Raw genomic sequence first — 26421 nt, 5'->3', positions numbered from 1 at the left:
GAATAATGGATAAAACTAGTTGGTGATATAGCCTTTTTTTTTCTTTCTATCAGCTTTGTTGACATAGAATTCACATACCTCACAAATCATTCATTTTAAGTATATAATTCAGTGTTTTTGAGTATGCTCACAGATTGTGGAACCATCATTGCAAATTAGTTTTAGAACATATAATCACCACTAAAGTAACTCCATATTTATTGGCAGTCAAGTGCCATCCTACTCCATTCCACTTCCTAGCCCAGCCCTTGGCATCCACTGATCTATCAGCTATCTCCGTACATTGACCTAGTTTGGACACCTCATATACATGGGATCATGTAATATGAGACTTACCCCAAACATGAATCTAGTATCAAATAAAGAGAACCCCCAATCTACCACCAGGGGCAAGGGCAAGAGTATAAGGAGTGACCCTGGCTTAGTCTTTCTGAACTACTATCACAAGCTGGTTTTGCTTAAACTACAAGAATTTATTGGCTCATGATTTTAATGCTAGGAAAATGTCCAAAATATGGGTAAGGATTGTTTATTTTCCCTGAAAATCTCAGTGTTCTAGTACTGGCTCCAGCAGAATTTAGGATTCCTTAGGTTCATTTTATACCCCCTGACACATGGTGAGGTCCTCTCCTTTCTGGCTTCTGTAACTTCTGGATCTTCTTTATAAGGCCTCCAGTTATCTCAATCTCATTCCTTAGGGCCACACCTTAACTAAAGTAACATCCTCAAGAGGTCCCATTTACACCTGTATGTAAGGCAGACTAAGATTAGGAACATGCTTTTCCGGGGTTCACATTCAGTCCACCGCCGACCCCTCTGTGGCACAGGTATGCAGGGACTGCTGAGAGCTGAGGGCAGAGCAAGCACTCCAAGACAACTCCTGTGACATCCTAGGCCTCACTCTCAGTCCATAGTACTAATACCCCAACACTGAAGGTATTTGAGGCCTGACATGCATTTCAAGTAATGACGATCACAATAAAAGACTAACCCAGACCACCAAAGGACCATACTGACTCAACCCTCTGCAGTACTGGCTGATAGTGAGAGGGTTCTGCCCTTCTCTGAATGTAAATACCATTGACTACAATCTAACACCCCAACACAAGAAAAGGCAGTCCATTTTCAAAAGAGGAAATAATCAGATTCAGAGATTAACTAGATATTTGGAATTAGCAGAGAAAAATGTTAAACATCCTATCACTAATACCTGAAAAAATCCAGCATAAACTACGGATGTCATGTGGGAATGGATAAGAAATTTTAGCAGAGAGATAGAAATTCCATTAAGAGTCAAATGAAAATATTAAATCAAAGCAGCCACCTTAGAATGGAAATATTCTTTTAAAAGGCTTAGCAACTCCCTGGGAAGGGTCAGAAAACTTGAATATAAGTAATTACATTAAAGCATAAAGATAGTAGAGTTAAAAAAAATTCAGAGCATCAAAGAGCTGTATGACAATATCAAATGATAGGGCCCACATGGAATAGAGTCCTAGTAAAGATTCTATAGGGGAGAAGCAATTTTTTGAGGAGATAATAGCCAAGAATTTTACAAAATTAATGAAAGAAATAGCAAACCATCTATCCAAGAACCCCAAAGAACAAAGAACAGGTATTAAACGAAAATAAAATACACCAATGCACATTATAATCTAACTATTTATAATTACAGAATATCAAAGATTAAAAAAAAATCCAGATTTTTTTTCCTGAGAAAATTTTTTTTCCTGAAGATTTCCTGAAGGAGAAAAAAATATGGACATAGGTACAAATATAAGAACATATCAAAGCATAAGAAAATATTTTTCAAAAATTAAAGGGAAAACAAACATCTTTTCACACAGCAAAAGTTAATTCATTAGAGCAGACATGCACTTCAAGAAATATTAAAGTTCTTCAGGCAAAAAGAATATAGTTCCAGATGGAAATTTGGATCTATGCAAAGAAATGAAAAGCACCAGAGTGATAAGACTAAGGGTAAATAGAAGAGAAATTTTAAATTTATATTTTGTAACAGCTATGTTGAGACATACGTCAAATATCATATAGTTCACCCATAGAAAGTGTGCATTTCAAGGTTTTGAGTATATTGACAGAGTTGTGAGACTGTCACCACCATCAATTTTAGAATAGTTTCATCACCCCACAAAAGAAACTAACATCATTTAGCTCTCCACTCCCAATCTCCTCATACTCCCTTAATCTTAACAACTAATCTACTTTATGTCTCTATAGGTTTGCTTATTCTGGACATTACATAGAAATGTAATAATATCAAATGACTATTTTCACTTAGGATAACGTTTTCAAGATACATCCATATTGTAGCATGTATCAGTACTTCATTCACTATTACTGCCAAATAATATTCCATTATATGGATATGCCACAGTTTTGCTTATTCATTAATCAGTTGATACACATTTAACTACTCTCACCTTTAGGCTATTATGAATAATGTTGCTATGAACATTTGTATACAAGTTATTGTAATGTTAGATATTTTCATTTCTCTTGGGGATACACCTGGGAATGAGTTGCTGGTTTAAATGGTAACAATTATATAACTTTTTAAGTTAATTTATTTTTAGTCATTTGAATAGATAACTATGAATCAAAACATAATTATAATATATTGTATTATAATGTGGAAATAAAAATGTATGTGATTTAATAACATATGTAGAAGTAAAAATATATGAGATGTATAACATACGTATAAGTCCAAATGCATGTAATTATAACATATGTAGAAGTAAAATAAAGCAAAGGGTGGAAGGGAAGAAATAAAATATAATGTTGTTTCTCACACTATAGGTAAAACAGTATAATATTTTGGAAAAAATTCTCTCATGAGTTAAAATGATATCAAGAGTGAATCTTGCAGAAATCTGTAATTATTAACACCATTATTAAGGAGAAAAACAGATGGGACCAATATAAAATGATGAACAAGATGGTAGATTTAAATCTACCCATATGGATATTATATTAATTTAAATTGTTATAAACCCTCCAACTAAGAAATAGAGATTGTCAGATTGGACAAAAAAAAAAAAAAAAAAAAAAAAAGCAAAACACTATGAAACCCACTTTAGAGGCATATATGATGTAGGAAACTCTCCATTTGTTTTTGTTTTCTTTTTCTTTTTTAAATGAATACTGATGTGTATAAAGATGAAATCATATGGTGTCTGTGATTTGCTTTAAAAAGCTTCAGCCAAAGAAAAAGAGAAAAAGAGAATGAATGAATGAAAATGTAGAGAGATTAAACAAGTATGACAATATCTTCAGTTTTGGGATGTGGGTGATGGGATGTCAGTGAGAGGTTTAACATTCTAACTTTGCATATGAGATTTTTGTAATAGAATGTTTATCATGCATAAATATATTTTCTTATCTTTACAGTATCACAAATTACAAATTACTTCTCTGGAGCTATAGTTAATTCTGGCAGAGGCAGGGAGGCTGGAAAGCACAGCTAGGAATCAGGTGGGACTTGGGTGCCGGTGCAGAACTGGAGCATCTGGAGATCCCAGGTCTTTCCTCTGTGGCAGAGGTAGACAATGCCCCTACCTCAGAGTACAGTCCCCTTGGGTATAGCTAGGAAGCTATACCCAACTTGGGAACATGTCATGTACGAGGCAGGGTTTCAAATGCCGTGAACAAGTTGGGGCTGGTTATATGGAAAGTAAGGGGCATGAGTCTTCATCAACAAAATGCAGGGACACTTTTATGTAGGTCTAGATTCAGATACCATGCTTTTCAATTTAGTACTCACCTAGAGCAAAGACCAAATACAAATTCATTGGAAACCAATAAAGTTTTGAGGAAACTTTCCTAGAGATGACCCAATCTTGGCAATCATAAGTCCATAATCTTGAAGTCAATCCCTTGAGGCAGCTAAACCAGCATCAAATTAAAGTGGACTATTTAAATGTCACATTCACAGAAGTGGTGTTGACTCCAATATCAAAGTCACATGTGGCCAAAAAGCCAGTAAACAAGGATGGATTTTCCTGTAGTTAAGAAAAATGTTAACCATCCTCTAGCAGCTAAAGTGATGGGTAAAGTTGATTCTTCGTTATGTCTGGGAGGCTGGGTATTTTTGCTCTAATCACTATGACCCTATCCCCTTGCCACAAGGTTAAGTGCATACCCCAAGTGTCAGCTAATAGTGCACAGCATTCTACTGTCCAAATTGATTGGGTTGGAGAAAACACATGACTTTGGTTGATCTAATCAGAGGTCAGCTCAGAATTTAGGTGATGTATACATAGAAAGATCAGTTCTCATTCTCTGGCCCATGGCCTCAGGGAGGCACTTTCCTCAATTAAGAGGGGAGGTGGCCTTAGAATAGCCTTGAGGTGATTCTTAGAAAAGCAGAGCACACAAATGATCAAGTGATTCCTGGAAGCATTCTACCTTTTCATTTACCTTTATGTTAGCAAAAAAAAAAAAGTGTGATTTTCACTGAGTCTAAGTAGAATGTTCTATTGCTTGAGAACAATGTCTCTCAACTGATACATTTTCAGGGAATAATCCTAAGGAAAGCCAGATTGATTGACTTAAGGGCTTCCTTGCCCTCTGTTCTGTTTGTGGAAGAATGAGTGCTGTAATGTTGATTCCCCTTTTTGCATTTTACAAGAATCTGTTCTCCATTTTATTATTTTGTTTTTAATTGCAGTTATCCTTAGTTCTATTTATGCTGCATAAGTAAATTTGCTGTTAGCACTAATTGTTGCACCAAGAGTAGGAACATCTGGACCGAGAACATTTGTAACACCCAGAAATTTTGTACATGCACAAGCACTCACAAACACATCGTAAAAGTTTCTTTATATGAGCTGGGCATATATTTCAAATGTGATGTAGAGGAAAAGGAATGTAGCTAGGTTCTGCCAGGCCAATATGTGGAGTCGGTGGTAGTTTGGAGCTGTTATGAACCTCAGAAAGCATGTTCTTTCCATCCATCTCTGTGGGTGCAGACCAATTGTGGGTAGAACCTTTAAGTTCAGTTGGGATGTGACCCATCCCATTCCAGGTGGTCTCAATCCTTTACTGGAGTCCTTTATGAGAAGATAAAATAAAAAACACTTAGGCACATTTGGAGAGGAGAAAACCCCTTGGAACTGAGAGAACATACAGATACTTAGAGAGAGCTATTGAAACCAGAACCCAGGAAAGAAGGGCCAGCAGACATCACCGGGTGCCTTCCCATGGGACAGAAGAAGCCTGAATGTCAGAAGCCTTTCCTCAGAGAAGTTATCTTCCTCTTGATGCCTTAATTTGGAACTTTTCATGGCCTTAGAACTATACATTCATAAACCAATAAATCTCCGTTGAAAAAGACAACCCATTTCTGGTATATTGTATTGTGGCAGCTTTAGCAAACTGAAACAGGGTATGATGGAAATCTGCTTTTCCATCCCCCTTTTCAGGGAACCAGCATGTCCCTCTCTAGTGGAGAATGTTTTATTTTTGTTTTGGTGGGACTTTCCTCTGTCTCACTATCGCCTTGCACAGATGTGAATCAGGGAATGAATTGTGGCTCATGAGAATACTCTGTCTCCTTAAGCAAAGTGGCAAGGTTTGGTTTATGCCAATGGATCCCTATGACATTGTAGGAGCTCCTGTATCCAACCATTCCTGAGTTCAGTCTGTGCCTGGTCATTGTGGTTCATTTCCTAGCTTCCTGCCATTTAACCTGGCATTTTCACTTTCCAAAAAATAATATCTGAATTATGCAAAGGCATCTTCTGGAAAGATTTTAGAAGAAGTTCTGAAAGATACACATCAGGGACACCTGAGTGTGACAGTGAGATGTGATGATGCAAAGTCTTGATGCTGAAAGATGGGATTTCTTCCCTTTTTGTTTCCATCACAATCCCCAGAGTGTTAACAGCTAAAAGCAGAATCTCAGGCAGGAGAATGGAAATTTTTTTCTGAGGAATATGACCAGGTAAAAATACAGACCCACAGATGCTGACACTTCGTGTTTCCATAATGATTGGATATATTCCATTATACTACTTTTTGCCAACCCTATGAAACCAGAGCTTCCAATCACCTTTGCAAGTGTCTCACTCTTTATATACAAATGAAAAAATATGCATCCTCAGACATTTAAGGAAGGATGTCAATTTGAAAGAAAGAAAGATGCCATGCGAAGAAGAAAAAAATCATAAGGCAGTAACAGAACTTTCCCAAAGCTGAAGGACATGGATTATCAAATAAAAGAGTCCCTGCCCAATGAATGCAAAAAGACACACTCTAAGCATGTTTCAGAGAAAATCCTCTGAGATGCACAGAGGAAAATAGGTTACATAGGGTGAGCTAAGAGTCAGATCGACAGTAGACAGTATGGTAGCAACACTGACAGTTCGAGAAAAATGCATTATTACTTTAAATTCTAATGATTTCAAACCTGTCAATCAAAGTGAGGTTAGACTTTTCAAACGTATTAGGGCTCAAAAAATTTGCATCCTATGTACCCTTCTGCAATACATTTTCAAAAGAGGAGAGTAGCCTAGCAGAAAGACGGACCTGTCTCTAGAAAGCCGAGGATCTAACAGAGGAGATTTTTCAGGGTTTTGATGAAGAGAAATGCAGGATAAAAATTGCACATCAAGCCAGCAACATGCAGGCTCTTTAGAGCAATAGAAGAAGAATCTAGAAGAAATGTTTCCAAGAAAATGAAAGGAGAACACACAGATATGCAGGACCACTAAGAGGAAATTTGGGTACATTCTATAACTTTGAAAGTTAGTGAGCAACAGCTATGAGGACTACTTAAAGCAAGAGATTACAACTAGGAAAAATCATTGTAAAAAGGAAATGTAACAAAAGCACACAAAATAATAACCATCAAAAAACTATTGATATAAACATATTGATTTAGACATATTGTGACAATGGGGAAGGGAAAGTGAGTATTATAGAATGGAGTATATTGGAACAACTTCATTTTCCATAGATAAAAAGGTTATTGATATCACTTAAAATTGATTAATCCAGCACTGTAAGCAGATGCGCATTATTTAGACTAAGCAGTAAATCACATAAGAAAAAGTTAGAAGTAGTTGCCACTTCCAGTTCTAGTGTAACAGTGCAGTTGGAATCCAACTTTTCATCCTGCCTTAATTGACCATAGAAGCTGGAAAAAATATATACAATGATATTTTAGGCATTCTATAGCAACCAATACAGGGCCATGATCATCCTAGGTGAGCCCTACACCTATCCCAAATTTCTCCCCAAAGGCTAGGGCATGGAGCCCAAGCAGAGAGCATAGGAAACAGGGATACAAGTTCATGGCTACTGAGGGAGCTGGAATTTGAGAAGTGAGTCCCAGAGAACAGAAACCACAAAAAAGTAGTCCCCATATATAGAACAATTTTCCTCCTGTCCTTCATGCACTCTTGAGCTGGACTAAGAAAGGCCTAGCAGAGGCCACTAAGAACTGTGGTGCCTCAGCCATGGCGCAGGGGTGAGGCACAAGGGGAGTGATGGACGTGTGGATAACTCAGCAGGTCTGGAGGGATGACTCAGTTGGGATGAGAAATGACAGTGGTAGTGAAGTTCATCTACCCTTTCAACTTGAGCAATTCATTTGCAGTAAAGGATGAACTGAGATAGAAAATCAAGGCAAAGTGGCTAAGGAAGGGCTGATTTGGGGAAGAATTTTGAAAATTTGTAAGTGAGTGTGAGAGTCTGAAATTAATAAGAGAGTTAAAACTTTACATAAGTAGCTGAGGAGAACACTTTTCCCAAGTAGTGGGAACATGGAACTCATTCATGACTAGATTATAGTTGAAATCATGGAACAAATGAGGTCTTTGGAGAGAATGTGTAGATCAAAGCAAGAGTTGAAGAAAGTATCTAAAATAGCATTGACATTTAACAGATGGGCACAGGAAGAGGAGGCACCAGCTAAGGAATCTGAGAAAGAACAGTCATAACACCATGAAGAAAAATAAGAGGATGATATCATTGAAGTTAGGATAAATTTTAAAATAACAATATTATTCTTTGTATTTTCAACATGTGAGAAGGTTCCAGGCACCTGTGGGTGCTCAGTAAACAAGGGAATTCATGAAATCTACAGAGCAGAGGACACAGAAGGGTCAAGACAAAACATAAGATAGCAATGATGGTGTCCTTGGGGAGCCAGTGGGTGTGGTGTCAGAGGAGTGTTGCATGCACAGGCACACTTTAGAGAAGAATGAAGATAAGAAAGTTAAGAGGAATGGATTAGACTCAAATTAGATTAAAAAAATTAAAATAGGAGGGAACCATTACAATTTAATCCTCGTGCCACTGAAAAGACTCTAATTAAATTTGATTGTCTCTTCACAGACTATAGGAAGATTATAGATTAAAAATATGCTTCAAAAAATCCAGTTTCACTAATAGAAAAAAATGATAGATTTTGTCATGAAAAATGGCAATGTTTCCTTGGTATAGAAGGACAGTTTTCTACATGATTATTAATGGGGCATAGTGCTTAACCTCTCTATCTCCTTCTGCAGAAACAACTATTTGAGGGAGGAAATAAAATTGAGTGTAACATAGTAGTAGAGTGTACAAAAGAATTGGATTCATGATTGCCTGAGGGAAATTAGCACACAATCTCTAGAACATCCGAAAATGTTGTTTAATCAGATTCCCTGAACATATAAATGCCATTTGAATTGCTTAAAATTAAGAGAAATTAAGAGAAAAAAAATGATGTGCTAATTATGTCACTTAAAATATTTTGGCAAATAGTCAAACATAACCACATAATACAAGCACGTGTTTGGAGACTAGATCTTTGTTTTCAGGCCCACTCAAAATACCACAGTTGATACCCTTCAAACACCATGGATCAAAACCAACATAGGCCACATAGTCTCTGATTTATCTCCAGCACCCAAGTTCAATAGTAAAAGCTGAAGTAGTGATCAAGTGCTCTGTTCTCTCTGGCAATAAGAACCAGGCCAATAATGTGGTCAATGAACAAATCAACCAAACTTTGTAAAAGAGAGGAATGTTGAGAACAAGATTTTAACTCTATCATGTGAGGATAGGCATAGATGAAATGAATGTCATTGTGGCACAGGAATACTGCTTTTATAAATAATTATGATGTGTCTGTGAGATGTTATTTAATATTTACCTAAGAATAACTAGAAAGGAAATGTCTCTGAAGTTTAACTTCACATTTAGTTAAGTTGCCCAAGAGTATTACTTTCAGATATATCGGATCGAATTTCCCACAGTACCGTTCCCTTCAATGTCCTTCATACCACTTATCACACATTGAAAATATATATATTTGTGTATTACCCTGAGTTGCCTAGAGCTGGGAGGTGATTTGACATGGGCCTTCCATATTTCTGCACAACCTGTGAGACTCTTCTTGCTTTGGACAATCTTTACGAGGATGTTTGTAGAGTGAACAGCCTTGGAAGACAGAAATAGTATATGCCACAAGGGCAAAGTTCACATAGGCCTAGAGTTCCAGATTTAACAAATTAAAAAATACAGTACTATTGTTAAATTTGAATTTCAAATAAACAATATTTTTTTGTTTGTCTCATGAAATACTTGAGATTATCTCAAATATTTGAGATAAAAATTATTTGCTTATCTAAAATTCAAATTTAAGGGTATCTTTTTTTTTTTCCAATGGAAAAAGTCACTACCCATTGTAAACAATTTGTTTCCCTTAAGTTCAGTTTCCTATTTGTTAAGCCACCCACTTGGTATGCAAGTGACACGTATGGAACTAGGCTTAAGGAAACCAGTGGAAATGTTGACACTCTAGCTACTGCAGTTGTTATGGTAATAAAATCTTTCATCTTGGATCTAGAGGTCTCAAGTCTTCTGCTAGCATCCTTGAACCATGCTAAGGTGTAGCGTATAAAGAGAGTAAAACCTCAGATCCTTCCCATTCTTGACAACTATCTTCCTCACTGAAATATAAGAGCTTTTGACATCAGGGACCATTTTTTTTTTTGTTTTGCTTAACATTGTGTGCCTGGCATATTGCCCAGTACCTCTCACTCAATAAATAATTGTTGAAAAGGTGAATAAAAAAATCATGGTATAAGCTGTCAATCGACAGCTGCTTCAACTCTGGGAACCTTTGCTATGCAAATAGACTACATTCCTTTGCCTTTGTCCTTTTATCATTATCTTTATCTCTCTCCATCTTTTTTTTTCCCTCCAAGTTCATCTCCATTTTATCTTCATCTCCATCTCTTTCTTAAGCTTCAACTTCAGAGCTCTAGTTCTATCTCTTGCACTCGAAACCCAAGTGTACGTGAATGGATCCAAGGTAACTTGATTCAGTGGAAGTCCAGAGCATGTTCTAAAGTTGTGATTGAATTCCAGTAATCCAATCCCTTTTCACATGTATGTATTCCATTAGAGGCTTCTAGGAATATCTGAAAATAATAATTGATAAATTAATGTGACAGTGAATGATGGTCTACTCCATTCAGAAATTGAGAGCCAAATTTCCTTTATAATAATCTGGTCCTAATCCCTCATTGCACTAAAGAAGAAATGAGCCTCACAATTTAGGATTTACAAACCTAGTGTTCAAGAATTCTAACTTAATGCTGATTTTAATCCTGTAAGCATTGTTGAGGTATAGTCAAGGTATGGTATAAAAAAAAAAAAAAAGAAACCACAGTATAAGCACTTGCTTACTTAAGGATATCTCTGTCGATCTATCTATCTATCCATCCATCCATCTCTCTCCATCTATCTATCATCTTTATCATTTCTCTCCATCTAATGTAGTATATACTTATGATAGCTGAAATGCAAAACCTAATGATTATTTTTTAAATGAGCATGAAAACCCAGATAAATTCTTAGCTCTTGCTTTCTCCTTGTCATAAAGTCTACTCCAAGTAGGGGTTGGGGAGGTGGGGTAGGATCGGGGGGGAAGCATGTTCCTAAAGACTAGCATATGATTTTTCAACCATGCTGAAGATTTTCCTTATTTCACTTGTCTTCCTGTCTTATACTTCTCCCTTCCATTGAAATTATCTCCCTTATGAGAATGTGAATGATGGGAGTCAGAATATTCAATTCATTTCCATGGCAAACTGTAGTCTAGTAGTAACAGCTGTTGGGTCAGCATAACCAGGAATCCAAACTTTGTTATGCCTCCCATTAGTATATGACCTCAGGCAAGGTACTTAACCCTTCACCTGAGTTTTCTTGACCTTAAGAAATGGATAATTACATAATAATAGTAATTATGAAGATTAAACAAGATAATACATATGTACCGTATGCCCAGTAACTGGCATATAAAAGTAGTACAATAAATCAAATAATCTATTGTTATTGGAGTTAAGATGAAATTGATGGTGATTACAGCAAGGTGACTGGATGCTAACCATAAGTATTCATGGATCTGGCAATTTATTCCCAGGGAGTCTTCAATTTGAAGAGGAGATCTAAAGTCAGTCCTAGAAGAAAAGCATCAGATATCAGATGCTTTGGATATGTACAAAGCTGGAAACAAGATACAAGATAAGATGTCAAGTCTTAGCAGGATGTGGAAGTGTCACGAAATGTTCAATGCAGGATAATTCTTAAAGCCGGAGACTGTGTGAATGAGACAGAGCTGCTGAGGACTGGCTCTTATAGGTGTCAGTTGTGTGACATGTTTGTTGGTAGGTAGACATGCACAAAACCAGGCTAGTCAGAAATGATATTACAACACTGACTCCTTTTTACTGCAGGGAAAAAAAGGTAAGAAAATAATTTTTAACAGAATCCCAGTAAAATCCAGCAATAAAACCCACAGCAACTCTGGATCTAATTTGTTCTTTTTCAAACAGTATAATTTAGAGACCCAGGTTTCAACACAGACACATCAAGGACAAATGAGAAAGTTAAGACAGGACCCTAATATATTTTGGAAATATCAGTTGCCCCACGTTTCTAGATAAGCACATACAAATATAAACCAGGATTTTCTCACTCCTGGCTTTTAATTGCACCAATCTCCCTAACTGACAAGTTAGTCTAAGTTAGTACATTTCTAATTGGTGTATTAAAGCAAATGAAAATTATTTATTTCCTCTACTAACAAATTTAGTGCTTTTAGGGTAGCCATTCTATGACTTCTTTCTTCCAGATTTCTGAAAGCTGACTCATTTTTTATGTCCCAGCCCAACATCTATTGTAAGTATATTCTTACAAATTAACTTTTGAGGCCAAAAATATAAGATTGCATTTCAAAAATTACTAGGCCAAAAATTAGCTCTGAAATTTGAAATATTCTATGCTTCTGCCTTGGGGAATTTTTTCTAAGCATTTTCTAAAGATCTTCAAAATTGCTTTTAAAAAGATATCGAGTTGGGGGAATGACATCTTCAACATGGCAACATACATATCCCCAGGAAGAATAAAAAGACAAACCCACTTGCTTAGAACTCTGGGGGATGATAAAGACTGGAGAAGGACTCCACAAATGCTGAAGCAAAGGAAAATAATCTCCAAGGTCAGGCAGGGAATTTCCATCCAGGACCCACCAGTCTGGACCCCTCCTCCTCACTCAATCCTTCAAAGTTTGGGAGTCAGGAGGCAGTTTAGCCTTGGTTCTCCTGCCGTGGATGCAGATTATAGAGTCACTCACAGCATTGAATTAGAACCTGTGCATCTTCAGGCAGAGCAACCCAAGTCCACAGAGATCTAGGACAGAGAACAATCTGCTGAGTCATGCTACATACAAAAGGGCTCCCGGGGGAAAGTAAAAAGAGAGAGACTGGCAAAACTGTTGGAGAGAGGTGTGGACACTCAATATACTTTTGGTTGGCTGGTCCACCTAAATGCAAAAGGGCTTCTCTAGATTGTCCCACCTTTCTAGCACAATAGTGTAAGTATAGTTAACAGCAGTCACTTATATATGTGAATGTAGTTAAAGGGGGAAATTTTAGGTCATATGTGAATCACTCGAACAAAAACTAAAAGATTAAACATAGAACTGTAAAACACAATAAATCCTATTGTAAACAGTGGATCATAATTAATAGTACAAGTATAAAAACATTCTTTCATGAATTATAATAAATGTACCATGCTAATGCAAGGTTTTGATAACAGGTTAGTATGGGGGAAATACACTCAATGTAAACTATGGACTATAGTTAATAGTGCAATTTTAATATTCTTACATCAATTGTAACAAAGGTACCACACTCATGCAAAGTGTCAACAGTGGGCACTATACAGGGCCACTGTATTTTTTACAAGATTTTTCTGTAAACCTACAACTTATCTAATTAAAAAAATAAAATAAAAAGACACCCCCCAACAACACACACACACACACACACACACACACACACAAAGACATCTAGTGGGATTTTGATTCTGGCAATAATACTATTTGCTATGATAGTTTTCCTGAAAACATCCTGTTTCTTTAATTCTGCTGTGGTGGATTGTGTACTCTAGAAAAACCATGTTCTTTAATTCTGACTCAATATTGCTAGGTGGAATCTTTTTATTGTTTCCATGGATATGTGACCCACCCAATTGTGGGTGGTAACTTCTGGTTAGCTGGTTTCCATGGAGATGTGTCTCCACCCATTCAAGGTAGGGTTGCTTACTGGAGCCCTTTAAGAGGGAACCATTTTGGAAAAAGCTTTAGTGGTGACAGAGCCAACAGAACCCACACAGCCAGAGATCTTTGGAGGTGCAGAAGGAAAACCCCCTGGGGAAGCCTTATGAAATGAGGAGAGAAAGAGGTCACCATGTGCCTTCCCAGCTGTTCTAGTTTGGTAGTTGCTGGAATATGATATACTGGAAACAGAATGGCTTTTAAAAGGGGGAATTTGTTAAGTTGCAAGTTTATAGTTCTAAGACCAATGAAAATATCCCAAATAAAACCAGACTATAGAAATGTTCAGTCTAAGGCATCCAGGGAAAGATACCTTGGTTCCAGAAGGCTGATGATGTTCAGAGTTCCTCTCTCAACTGAAAAGGCATGTGGCGAACATAGCACCATCTGCTAGCTTTTTCTCTTGTTTCATAATGCTCCTCCAGGGGCATTTTCCTTCTTTACCTCCAAAAGCATCTGGCTGCTTGGGCTCTCTCTGTTGCTCTTTTTAAAGTGATACCCTCTTTTAAAGGATTCCAGTAAACTAATCAAGACCCACCTGGAATGCTATCACTATGGTTGTATTATTTTCTCAAAATGAACTTAAGGTACTTAAATCTCATGTTGACGCAAGCAAGAACAGGAAGAGAGGAGAGAATAAAAGCATGAAGGAGCCCTTGAATAAAAGCATGAAGGAACAGTTAATAAAGGTTAGGAGGGCCCATATCCAGCTCAGACACCCAACCCACCTCTGGGAGATACCCACTGTGGGGAGCACTCAGTGAATGTAGACTCATCTGAAGCCAAGGACCTCACCTGAGTGAGTGATCTACAGAAAAGTGTCTAACCAACTGACCTACCCAAATGCACTATCTCCCACAGGCATCAACCTGGAGAGATGGAAGGGTAGGAGGAAGGACTTCAAATAAGGAAGGGGGAGAGAACTAACTAAAGCAAGGCAACAAAAGCAAACGGTCCCATTGTTGGGACCCTCTTGACTCTATCATCTTGCAAGAGTGTCTGCATGTTCTCTGACAGGTATATCTAATACATTTCCTACTTACATGTTCTATCTGCACAGTGAACTTGAATTCTTTCTTGCAGCACAGCCAAGAACCTGGAAGCCAAAATCTGGCAACAAGTTAACTGAAAAGTTGAAAGTATTCAGAAAAAAGCATTGAAAGATTTAAACCTTTTGTAGAACTAGCTTAGAATCATGGAAAAAAGTGTTTTAAACTTATTTTTTAGGAAGCATCAGAAAATGTGTTAATTCCAAATTAAGAAGCTTCAGTTCTAAATTAAGAGGTCACATTTCTAATAAAATCATACAGATAGAAGGCCAGATAGGTGTCCTTCTGAATCTATTTTTCTGTCACTAATTTTAGTAGAACTCAAACATGTACTTACATTTTTTTTAATTAAAGAAGTTAAGGTTTACAGAAAAATCATATAAAGTGTACAGTGTTCCCGTATACCCTCCTTCATTATTAACATTTTGCATTAGTGTGTTACCTTTACTAAAATTGATATACACCCTAATATAAACTAAGGACTGTATAGTTAATACACTTCTAAAAATAATTATGCATACAGTTCAAACCTTTGAATAATTTGAAGATGAATCCTATTAAATGTAAGGCATTTTAAAATTCTATGTACAAATATGCCCCTCAAAGTGGGAATTTCTTGAAATTTCCTCGGAACATGTCTTTTATACATTTACAGCAGAATCTGAATGGAAGAAACATATTCACCAACAAAATTAAGATCCAAAACCTGTCATTTCTCAGTTTTTTCCAGATGCCAGGCAGGCATAGGACTCTAAAAGTCATAGTGTGTCCTTGGGGACTGAAGGTTTGAAGACACACTGTGTCATTTATATACTATTTTCCCCCAGGGGATTTTGCTGTTGATTTATCATGAGCACTTTAAGTTCTCAAATCCATTATTTGTCAGATAATATCTGTTTCTTATCTTGGATGATTTTTCAAAAAATAAGCACACAGAATTAAAAATTTTAAAGAGGTCTCCAACTGTTCACAAGGATTTTATTTCCATTTCAGAGAATCTGAATAGACAGAAGAACACACAATGTTTTATATTCTTTTGTTTCTGCTTTGATAAAAAAATATTAATAATTACAGCTAATCCACAAGAAAATACCTCTAACCATTTTAGCAATATTGTATAAAAAGGACAATAATCATTCTAACCATTTATTATTTCAATTCCTTGATTAAACTTTGGGCTAATTACTTGAAGTAGAGAAAAATGTATTAGGTGATATTTAATAAAACACTAGTTTTTTTTTTTTTAATTTTCTTTTATTGCATGGGTGAGCACCATGAATCAAACCTGGGTGTCCAGCATGGCAGGTGAGAATTCGGCCACTGAGCCACTGGATGATGTGATTTAGTCAAGAGTGGTTGTTAAACTGGATTAGGTGACCACATGTCTCCACCCTAAAACACTAATTTTTTAACATAAAATTGTCGTAACGAAAATAAATCATACCAAAGTAAATAATTTTCAAAAAGTGGGATTTGCCAGGTATTTTAATCTTGGCAAAATTTATAATTATGTGTTTAATTACAGAATTATTTCATCAAAAAAGCAATACTTCCTTGTTTACCAAATGGTCTTTTGATCATATTCATTGCTGATTTTGTTTGATATTATGAATGGATTCAATCAGGATTTTTGGAAGGATATCTCTGCCTTACTAGGGAAGAAAGTACTAGAAGTCTTGCAAGCCCTAAAGGCTCTGACACTTTGCTATTTCTTTTATAGGACAGCGAGGTCCTACTCAAAATATAAACTATAAATTTTAATGTGCCTTTATTTAATAATGAGGTGGGTAGAGCTGATTACTTTATTGCCTAGATAGGAGGTTTTAAGTTCTTCAGCACTTACAAATTCTCATTGGATAGAATTCTTTCTGGAGTATCATACTGGAAAACTGGTGAAATAGTCTAGATTAGATATCATCCTTGGATTTCATGATATTACACCTCAAGGTTCTAAGATGTTGAATTTGGCACTCATCTACCTTTGTGTCATCTTTCATATATAAGATGATGGCAAAATTATCTTCTCCTTTTAACTAATGGATTTCATTCTAATACCTTTGGAACATGGCCTGACACCTTTTTTATATTGGTTATTCTATTTCATAAGTATTAAAATTTTGTTTCTAAATGTTGATAATTTATTTTAACATATAATATTCTAATTTTTAAGTGGACAATCTAGCAATATACATATACCTAAAAGAAAAAATGTAGCAGTTGAAAGAAGAAAGTATAGCTGACTCAGCTTTGTTTTAAATATTAGAGGAAACTATTATTTATGTTTTTTAAATTAGCTTGAGCTCTAGGGACCCTGATGATTTTTGTACTTGTTACCAAGGAAATTGACAATTTCATGGGTGTTTGAATTTGGTGGTGGACATGGTGTAGAAGAGATTGACAAAGAAGTAGATATACATGCTGCAGGATTAAGGGAAGATGACAAAATAGGAAACCTCATGAATCACTTCCTCAAACAGAACAAATATGATACAGACAAGAACTATCTGAATAACCATTTTGAAATTCTGGTGTCCAGCAGAACACTATAGCATCCAAGCAAAAGCAGGAGGAAGAGGCTGGTGAATTGTCATAAATACCACTGAATTGCACTTTCCACAGAGTGGCAGCCATCACCCATCATCTAGCAGGCTTTATTCCAAGTATGCAAGACTGCTTTACCCTAAGAAATTAAATTAATGTAATATACTAGTGAGCAGAAAAACAGGGAAAAGCCCTCATGATCACTTCAATTGATGCAGAAAAGGCATTTGACAAAATCTAGCATCCCTTCTTGATAAAAAACACTTAGGAGACTAGGAATAGAAGGAAATTTGCTCAGCATAATATAGGCTATATTTGAAAAAAACCACAACTAACAACATATTTAATGATGAGAGACTGAAAGTTTTCCCTCTGAAATTGGGAACAAGACAAGTATACTCTCTGTCACCAGTGTTATATAGCATTGTGCTGAAAGATCTAGACAGAGCAATTAGGCAAGAAAGAGAAATAAAAGTCAAGAAAGGAAGAATTAAAACTTTCCTTCTTTGTGGATGACATGATCCTATATACAGAAAATCCTAAAAAAACCATAATGAAGTTACTAGAGCTAATAAGAGAATTCAACAAAATAGAAGGATATAAAATAACACCCTCACATAAATATCATTTTTATACACTATCAATGAATACTCAGAGGAAGAAATAAAAAAAATAACTCCATTTGCAATAGAAGCAAAATAATAAAATCTTTAGGAATAAATCTAACTAAGGATTAAAGGATTTATGTATAGAAAACTATAAAACATTGGTAAAAGAAATCAAACAAGAACTAAATAAATGGAAGGACGTTCTGTGTTCATGGATTGGATGACTCAAAATTGTTAAAGATGTCAATTTGACTCAAAGTTATTTACAGATTTAAAGTAGTCCCAATCAAACTTCCAATAGCTTCTATCGTGGAAATGGAAAAGTGAATCATTGAACTTAAGAAAAGTAAGAGACCCCAAATAACAAAAGTCATTTTAAAAAAGCAGAACAAAGTTGGAGAACTCACAATTTTTTTATCTTAAAACTTATTACAAAGCCATGGTAATCAAGCCAGCTTTTTACTAGCACAAGGACAAACATACAGACTAATGGAATAGAAATGAGAGCTCAGAAATCAGCCCTTACATTACAGCCAATTTAGTTGTGACAAGGGTGCAAAGACAACTCAATGGGAAAAGAGTCATTTCAACAAAAGAAAAACTGGAACTCCATATTCAAGGGAATAAAGGTGGATACTATATCACATCATATACAAAAATCAACTAAAAATGGATCAAAGACTTAAATGTAAGAGACATAACTATAACTCTTTTAGAAGAAAATAAAGGGAAGTATCTTCAGTCCTCATGTTAGACCATGGATTTTTAGACTTTTCTCTCAAATCTCAAGCAAACAAGAAAAAAAAAAAGAAAGCAAAGAAAAGAAACAAGTGTTTTAGTTAATGCTGCTGGAAATGCAATATAACAGAAATGGGTTGACTTTTATAAAGGGAATTTATTAAGTTACAAGATTATAGTTATAAGGCCATAAAAATGTACAAATTGAGGCATCCAAGGAAAGATACCTTGACTCAAGAAAGGCCAGTCTCGGAAGGCATGTGTCTGGTGTCTGCTAGTCCTTTGGGTTCTGGTTTCAAACAGCTTCCCCAGGAACATTTTTTTAATGCATCTCCAAATGTCTTTGTGTTAGCTCTGAAACTTTTTCCAAAATGGTTCCCTCTTAGAGAATTCCAGTCAGTAACTCACCACAGAAACCACTTAATCAGAATCCCACTCACAATTGCATAGGTCATATCTCCATGGAAACAAGCATGAAAATCTCACCCAACAATACTGAATCAGATTAAAGAACACAGCTTTTCTGGGCTACACAACTGTTTCAACCTGGCACAATGGGACTTCATCAACATTAGTAACTTTTTTTGCCTCAAAGGACTTTATCAAGATAGTAAAAACACTTGGAAACCACATATAAGACACAAGTTTAATATGCAAATAAATTCTATAAGTCAACAACAGAAAGAAAAATAACCCAATTTTTCTAAAATGGGTAAAAGACTTGAATAGACATTTGTGCAAAGAAAATATACAAATGACCATGAAGCCCATGAAAAGATGCTCAGCATCAATAAGTATTAGGGAAATACAGATCAAAACTACAATGTTATAATTACTGGAATGACTACTACTAAAATAATAGAAAATAACAAGTTTTGAAGAAAATGTGGAGAAATAGGAGCACTCGTTTTTTGTTGATGAGAATGCAAAATGGTGCAGCTATTGTGGAAGACAGTTTGGCAACTCCTCAGAAAATTAAATATAGAAAGTACCATATGAATCAGTAATCCATTTCTAGGTATATACCCAAAAGAATTGGAAACAGAGTCACAAAAAGATATCTGCCTACCGATGTTCAAGGCGGCAATATTCACAATTGCCAGAAGATAGAAACAGCCCGTGTCCATCAATCAATGAATGAATAAACTAAATGTAGTATGTACACACAATGAAGTATCATTCAACCATAAAAAAGGAATGACGTCTGATACTTGCAACAACCTGAGTGAATCTTGAAGACGTCATATTGAGTAAGAAAATCCTGAGACAAAAGGACAATTATCGTATGATATCACTAATATGAACTAATTAGAATAAGCAAACTCATGGAGTTAGAATCTTGACTACCATTTACTAGGGGGTGGGGAGGGTTTGTAATAGGTAGTGTACTTACATTATACAAAGTTTATATTTGGGATGCTGGAAAGTTTTGGTAATGGATATTGATGATATCCACAACAGTGCTAATGTAATTAACATTAGCACTGCATTATATATATATATATTTTTAATATATTAAATATATATTTAATATATTAGTTAATTACACATTTAATATATTTATAAGAGGAAATTTTAGGCTGTGTACATATCAAAAATAAAGAGTTTTTAAAAAATCCGTGGGATGGTATAACACTATTAGTGAACTTGAAGATAAACCATGAGTGATAAGAAGACAATTAATAAATGTGCTTTCATCAATTGTCACAAATGCACCGTAGTAATGCAATGTGGTAATAATAGGGTGGCATATTGGAAATGTATATTTTATCACTTTATGTATGGTTTTATTCTAAACCCACAGCGTACATATATACATACAGGTGCTACTTCATGTCCTGTAGCAAAGTGAAGTGCTGTCTGACCCACAGGCTATTCTACCCTGGCCCTGTTGCCTTATGAACTCTACTTGAAAGAGAATGAGCCAAACTCCTTGGGAATACACTGGTTTCATTCATTAAAGTTAATAGTTTTAAAATAAATAAAAATTTAGTCTTTCATTATCATCTTTTATTTTCCAACATAGTACTACCACCACCACTAAGGTTGCTTGTTATTATTAAGGCCTCCTCCTAGAAAACTGGATTTTATGGTGCCCTTAAATTATGGTTACCAAATACAATCCAAGGTATTCAATTAAATTGGAATTTAGATAAACTACAATTTTTTAAATATAAGTATGTCCTAAATTTTCTCTGGGGCATGGCTATACTGAAAAAAGAAAAAAAGTCTGTGAAATTCCACTTGAGCTGAACATTCTGTATTATTATTTGTTAAATGTGGTTACCCTACATCAAATACATATTTACTCTGAGAACCCATTGTGGCAAGTATATATTGGTACAACTTTTTTTAGAAGGTATTTTGGCCTTATTCATACAAACTCAATTTACATGTAGTTTTTTATTCAACGATTACACTTCACAGAACTTATTCTACAGATTTACAGACAGGCCTTTACATTTTGTTTAGGAATAATTAATAACAAAGCCAAACAAAGAAAACCTAATGTTCCAACCAAAAGTAGTACATGTGGAATACATTTTGATGAATTTCTATAACAAATGCTAAGTAGGCCTTGAAAGAGTCAGGTAGATATATATGTAGTCATATAAATACTAAACAATATATGTAATGTTTTTTTCTGCATGCCCTGCTCCCAATTACCATATACAAGATCAAATTTAAATGTATACTCATAAGAGGTTGTGACTGAATTCTTACCATATGTCAAGTCTTGTTTTAAGAACCTCGTGTGTATTGACTTGCTTGATCCTGACAACATACTTATAAGGTGTATATACTTATTATTTGTTAGTTATTAATGAAAGAATGACGTACAAAAAATAAAAAGCTTTAAGGTCACGTACCTAGAATATGTTCTGACCTGGATTCCACCTCAATTGTGTAGACAACAAAGGCTTAAGCATTTCACTACATAAGCATAGATGCTACCTGGAGATAGAATTGATACTGTTAACACTTGCTGCCATTATACCCTATGTGCACTAAAATAAAAACAATTGTTTGTTAAAAAGGATTACCCCCACACTTTAAGGAGTGATACTTCTAGAGCATGGAATGGAAATGTCCCTTTCATGTTTTACAAATCTGACCTCTAAATATTTTGTGTTTAAAAAAAAATACTTATTTTGAAGCTTAAAGAGTCATTATCAGTTTTGTGTATTCCTTCTTTCTCTTAATTTGAAACGCAAAGATACCCAAAGGAGGAAAACAGTTTCTTTCTGGCCAGATTAGTCCATATCTGAAGACACAAACCAGTATACTATAAAATCCAAAAACTTTAAAATGAAGCTGAAGGCAGTGGGTAGATTTTATGGAAGCCGCTTGCTGGTTTTTTCCCCACTATCTCCAGACCTCAGTTCATAGTTGCAATGTGTGTGTATATGTTGTGTGTGTGTGTGTTTGTGCTTTGCAGTAAGCATGTACGTTTACCTTAAAAACAAGGCAGGAAAACAAACTTGTTTGTGAAAGGCCTGTTCCCATGCCTGTTGAGAACCATTGGAATAATGAAGATCAAGGCTTTTACAATCAGATATAAAAAACAAAGTTGCAGGTTATCATTAACTACAAAATAGAAGGCATGGTCCTTCCCCAGCCTGACTTTTTTTTTCCAATTTTCTGACTTGAAAATGCATTCGATCTTTTAAAGAAGGATTTTTGTGAGATTATATAATAATGTATTTCAAAAGTATGCTGCTAAGTCATTAATATAGCATAGTTTCTACATTATTTTTAATAGCCCTACTCTATTTTTTTATTCCAACAAAATATAGTATTTTATGTGTCTCTATTTCTTTCGAATATATTAATAATACACTCATACTCACCTTCTACTTCAATGTTTTTAGAGCATGTTTATATGCTTTATTTCTTTAGATAACTAGTTCATCCTTTGAATGATGGCAAGCTTGCATTCCAATTATTAAAGTGAAGAGATTGAGGCCAAAATCGTTTATGCAAGATAAAATGATGATGCTATACCTAGAGGCAAGTCTTGTGTTTTTTGGTGAATGATTTTTTATTCTTCTCACTCTCAAAATGTATGAATATTCTGAACAGCTTTCCTCATTCCAGAACCCTCTCCTACTACCATGTCCCATAAAAAGATCTGCTGATATAATAAATGTTGGTGCTGCCAGTTCTCACATGGTCAGAATAGGTTTTGGCATGATCACTGTGCATCTAATACATCACTCCTGTCTCTCCTCTTTTCCTCCTCCTCCTCTATCTTCTAACATTAAAATCTCTTCCTGGCTTCTTCTGCTTCTGATTCCTTCCACTCTTGTGTTCACAGATTGCACACACTGTGCACAGACACACACACATTCACACATACCTCAACATTTTAGACGGTGGGCCATATCTTGGGTCTGTGAACCCTGCCCACACATTCTTCTGGTTGCTAGCAGAGCTTAGCTTCTGACCTTAGTCCCTTTCCAGAAAACAAACTTGGACTAAGTTAATTGTCTTACCTAAGGGCATGCCCCCTCCTGGGGGAAACACCTCAACTCCAAAAGCACAGGCACTTGCGAGGGTATAGGGTTATAGGGTGTATAAGGGTCAGGATCCCTGGGCTCCATCCGGGACTTCTCTTTGAGAGACCAACCTATCTTCAGAGCTCCTGTGGGAATAGATGAGACCCTTGAGGCAACTGTGTTGCAGCAGTTCCTTCATATCCAACAGGTATTGTTCCTAAGAGCTATCCTCAGTAAACTCTTCAGTAAACTTCCTCCATGAAAATCTCCATCCTAGGTCTGGCCTCTGTTTCATAGAGCAGGTTAGGAATATGCCCCACCCAACTCTTTGACTGGGGTCATTACATAATAGCTCAAGTATGGGGTCTCTTTCTTCGTAAGATAATGTTAAAAAACAATGAAACTGAGTTTCCTCACAATCACAGACTCCTTAAATAGGAACACACTTGATAAAAAAAAAATGTTTCAGATGTAAACATGTTCCAATTGATTCACAACAAAGAGTGCTTTTTTCAAGAAAAAGTTATAGGTATTTTTTTTCTAAATCATTTGGAGTATCTTTTAAAAATATCTGCCTCAAGAATAGATATTTAAAGACATTCATCAAGGGAGAAGAAAGCCTGCTCCAAGCCATCCCAGCAAAGACCTCATCTTCATAGTTTCTTCTCCCTTCTGGATGTTGTTCCTTCCCTGTGGTAATGATGATAATAGCAATCAAATGCCTCCTCTTCAGGGAAAGTGACTGCAATTTGTCTTTACTCACATGGTTTTCATTTTCACAGATGATGAAGGTAAGACTCCCTCAGCCTTGGCTTGGCAATGTACAGTGAAGTCTGAGTAACAGAACTTGGCTTGAGCAAATGCTTTCTCACTCTTGCGCTTCATTTTGCTTTTATAAAACTTTCTCCTCCCTGATGGCTTTTGCTCTCCATTAGACTTTATCAAAGGGAAATTGTCAATTCATACTCCCATGTTAGGTTGAGGTAGAAGGAGGTAAATTAGATCTCTCCGATGATTTGGTTGCCAGCAACCTTGTCCAGCTTACTTTGACCTCGCTTTGCTGGGTCTTTTCCCACACTTTGGGCTGTAAGAAACTGAAAAATCCTACCTGACCCGGACTTACCAATTTTTAAAATGTAGTGTTTAATATAATGAATCACAGAGTAGTCTGGCTCTAATTTTGCATCATTCGGCTGTCTAGTAGGCCATCAAGGTCAAAATTCTACTAATCATTCAATTTTGATGTCCTTGCCATGCTGATTACTTTACCCCCATAGGCTAGCTCCTTCCTTGGCTTTAGATATCATTATAGATCCTAAACTATTGAGTGAAAAAGGAGACTCTTTCTTTCAGTTTGTAACACTTAACATTATTGAAACAATATTGAAAAATAATCCCTACTTAGCAGATATTTCTCCATCTTTCATTGACCAGAAATATGCCACGTGCCTATTTGTAAATCAGTTCCTGGAAAGGAGAAAATGATTACCATGGGAAGCTTTCAGAAGCTTGGGTATGTGTAGAAGAGAATAAGTTCAAAAAACAGCACATTACATACAGATGACCAACATTGGGGACCTTTGCTAGGAAGAATCATTGGCCACCGAGTGATTTATGATTATATTTCCAAAGTATATTTAATTCCAAATGAATACTTGCAATGGTAGTAGAAAAAAAGAATACAGAAAACTGTGTAGAGTGCAATTTCAATTACATAAAAAGATTATGAAAATATATTTTCATTGTTGAACATTGTTCAACATATTGCAGAATATGTTGGTTTAACATGTTTGCATTTCTTAATATTATTTCAAGTTTTATATTTGTCTCCTAGGGTGTTTGTGTATATATGTTTATAGACATAGGATCATAGATTTTATACAATTGACAGGAGAAATCAGAGATGATATGCTTCTTACATATCTTTGTTTTCAATTGTAATTTTTATATGCAATTTGCTGCACATATGCAAAATCATGTGGTATAAAGTATAAATCCATGTGTCTTAGTTTTAGTTTTATTTCCCCTATTTATAATTATTCAGATTGTTTCTCTTTTCATTTTTTTTTTTAGACAAATCACACTGAAGTGAAGGTTTGCATATAAGTCCTTCTACACAACTCTGATTATTACATTAAATGAACGTTCAGAAAGGAAATTACTTCCTAGGGGAGACTGGACAGAGAGAGAATTGACTTTTACGTAATTATTGATATATATTGCAAAATTGTTTTCCTTAGAAAGACTGAATCAGTTTTTTCTCACCTCAGCAATGCTTCTTTTACTTTGCTCTTAGCTATTTCGGATAAATTTTTATAAAATGGGAGTGGATGGATAGTTTAATCTCAGCATTGAGGTAGAACCAAAAAGGATTTGGGGGCTGTGTCGACTTGATACTCATTCTGACTGGAACCGATAAATGTTTGCCACTGTTCCTCTTCTCTTACTTTTCCTCCTTCCTGTAATTCTTTTACTCCTCCACCTCTCCCTCATTCTTTTCTCCTTTTTGATCTTCTTTGTCTTCTTTGGTCTTTTGGCTCTAGGATCCAAGATGCTGTGATCCAAGATTCTCTAAGAAAGTGTCAAACATTTGACATGACTTTTAGGGGGATCTAGGGATTTCCTCTCCTAGTTCAGGTACATCAAAGTGTCATATGCCAAACAGGAATGTCTATTTCAACAATGTATGTTAATGGAATTGGATGGAACTTTTGCAGAACATGTATATTTTGAATAATGTTATTTTATTTTGGAATAGTATTGTCATTTCTCTGTTTATCTTTTTTTCTTCTTTATTAGAGGAGTTATGAGTTTGCAGAACAATCATGCATAAAATACAAGATTCCTATATGCCACCCTATTATTATTATTATTATTAATACATTGTTGATTATCTCATTTTTGAAGGAAAGTAATAAAAAGAGTTCAAAATTCTTAAAATAGCTGTCATGGCCCTTCCAGAGTAGGTTCTTGGTTACCACTCCAGCTTCATCTCTATTCCTTCCTGGAAGTCTACATGTTTCTCTATTAAACCATTTACAATTCCTCTGAATTGAAGCCTTCACTTCAAGGAACACTTTGTTCTTGTCCCCTTAAAAATTCTTTCCCCACTTCTTTCCATTATGTTTCAGTATAGATGCCACCTATATCAAGAATACCCCTGCCTCTTACAACTCAACTAGCTTCCATGTTGTATACTTCAACACCACCAAGTTCTTACCCTTTACTCACCCTTGTCTCAATAAATAAGCTTTCTCTCCTTCTCTAACTAGACTCTCCCCTTTTCAGTTAGACTGTAATTTTGAGGCTTGGAATGTGTTGTTTACCATTGTGATGCAATCAGATCT

At 35.6% G+C, this 26421-nt stretch overlaps 1 long non-coding RNA gene across 2 annotated transcripts; it reads right to left on the bottom strand.

Annotated features, from left to right (window-relative positions):
* Nucleotides 1–4827: 4827 nt before the first annotated feature.
* LOC143684914 (uncharacterized) lies at nucleotides 4828–26415 on the bottom strand. 2 transcript variants are annotated; one of them, XR_013176272.1, is made up of 6 exons: nucleotides 26306–26415; nucleotides 21446–21530; nucleotides 12440–12708; nucleotides 10313–10436; nucleotides 9334–9450; nucleotides 4828–5072 (listed from the first exon to the last, which is right to left on the bottom strand). It is a non-coding gene; the product is annotated as an uncharacterized LOC143684914 (long non-coding RNA). The 2 variants fall into 2 exon arrangements; XR_013176270.1 differs by lacking the exon at nucleotides 12440–12708.
* Nucleotides 26416–26421: the final 6 nt, after the last annotated feature.

The sequence above is a fragment of the Tamandua tetradactyla genome, chromosome 1 (genome assembly GCF_023851605.1).
Source record: "Tamandua tetradactyla isolate mTamTet1 chromosome 1, mTamTet1.pri, whole genome shotgun sequence".
Taxonomy (NCBI): domain Eukaryota; kingdom Metazoa; phylum Chordata; class Mammalia; order Pilosa; family Myrmecophagidae; genus Tamandua; species Tamandua tetradactyla.
This window is presented reverse-complemented; position numbering and strand designations above follow the sequence as displayed.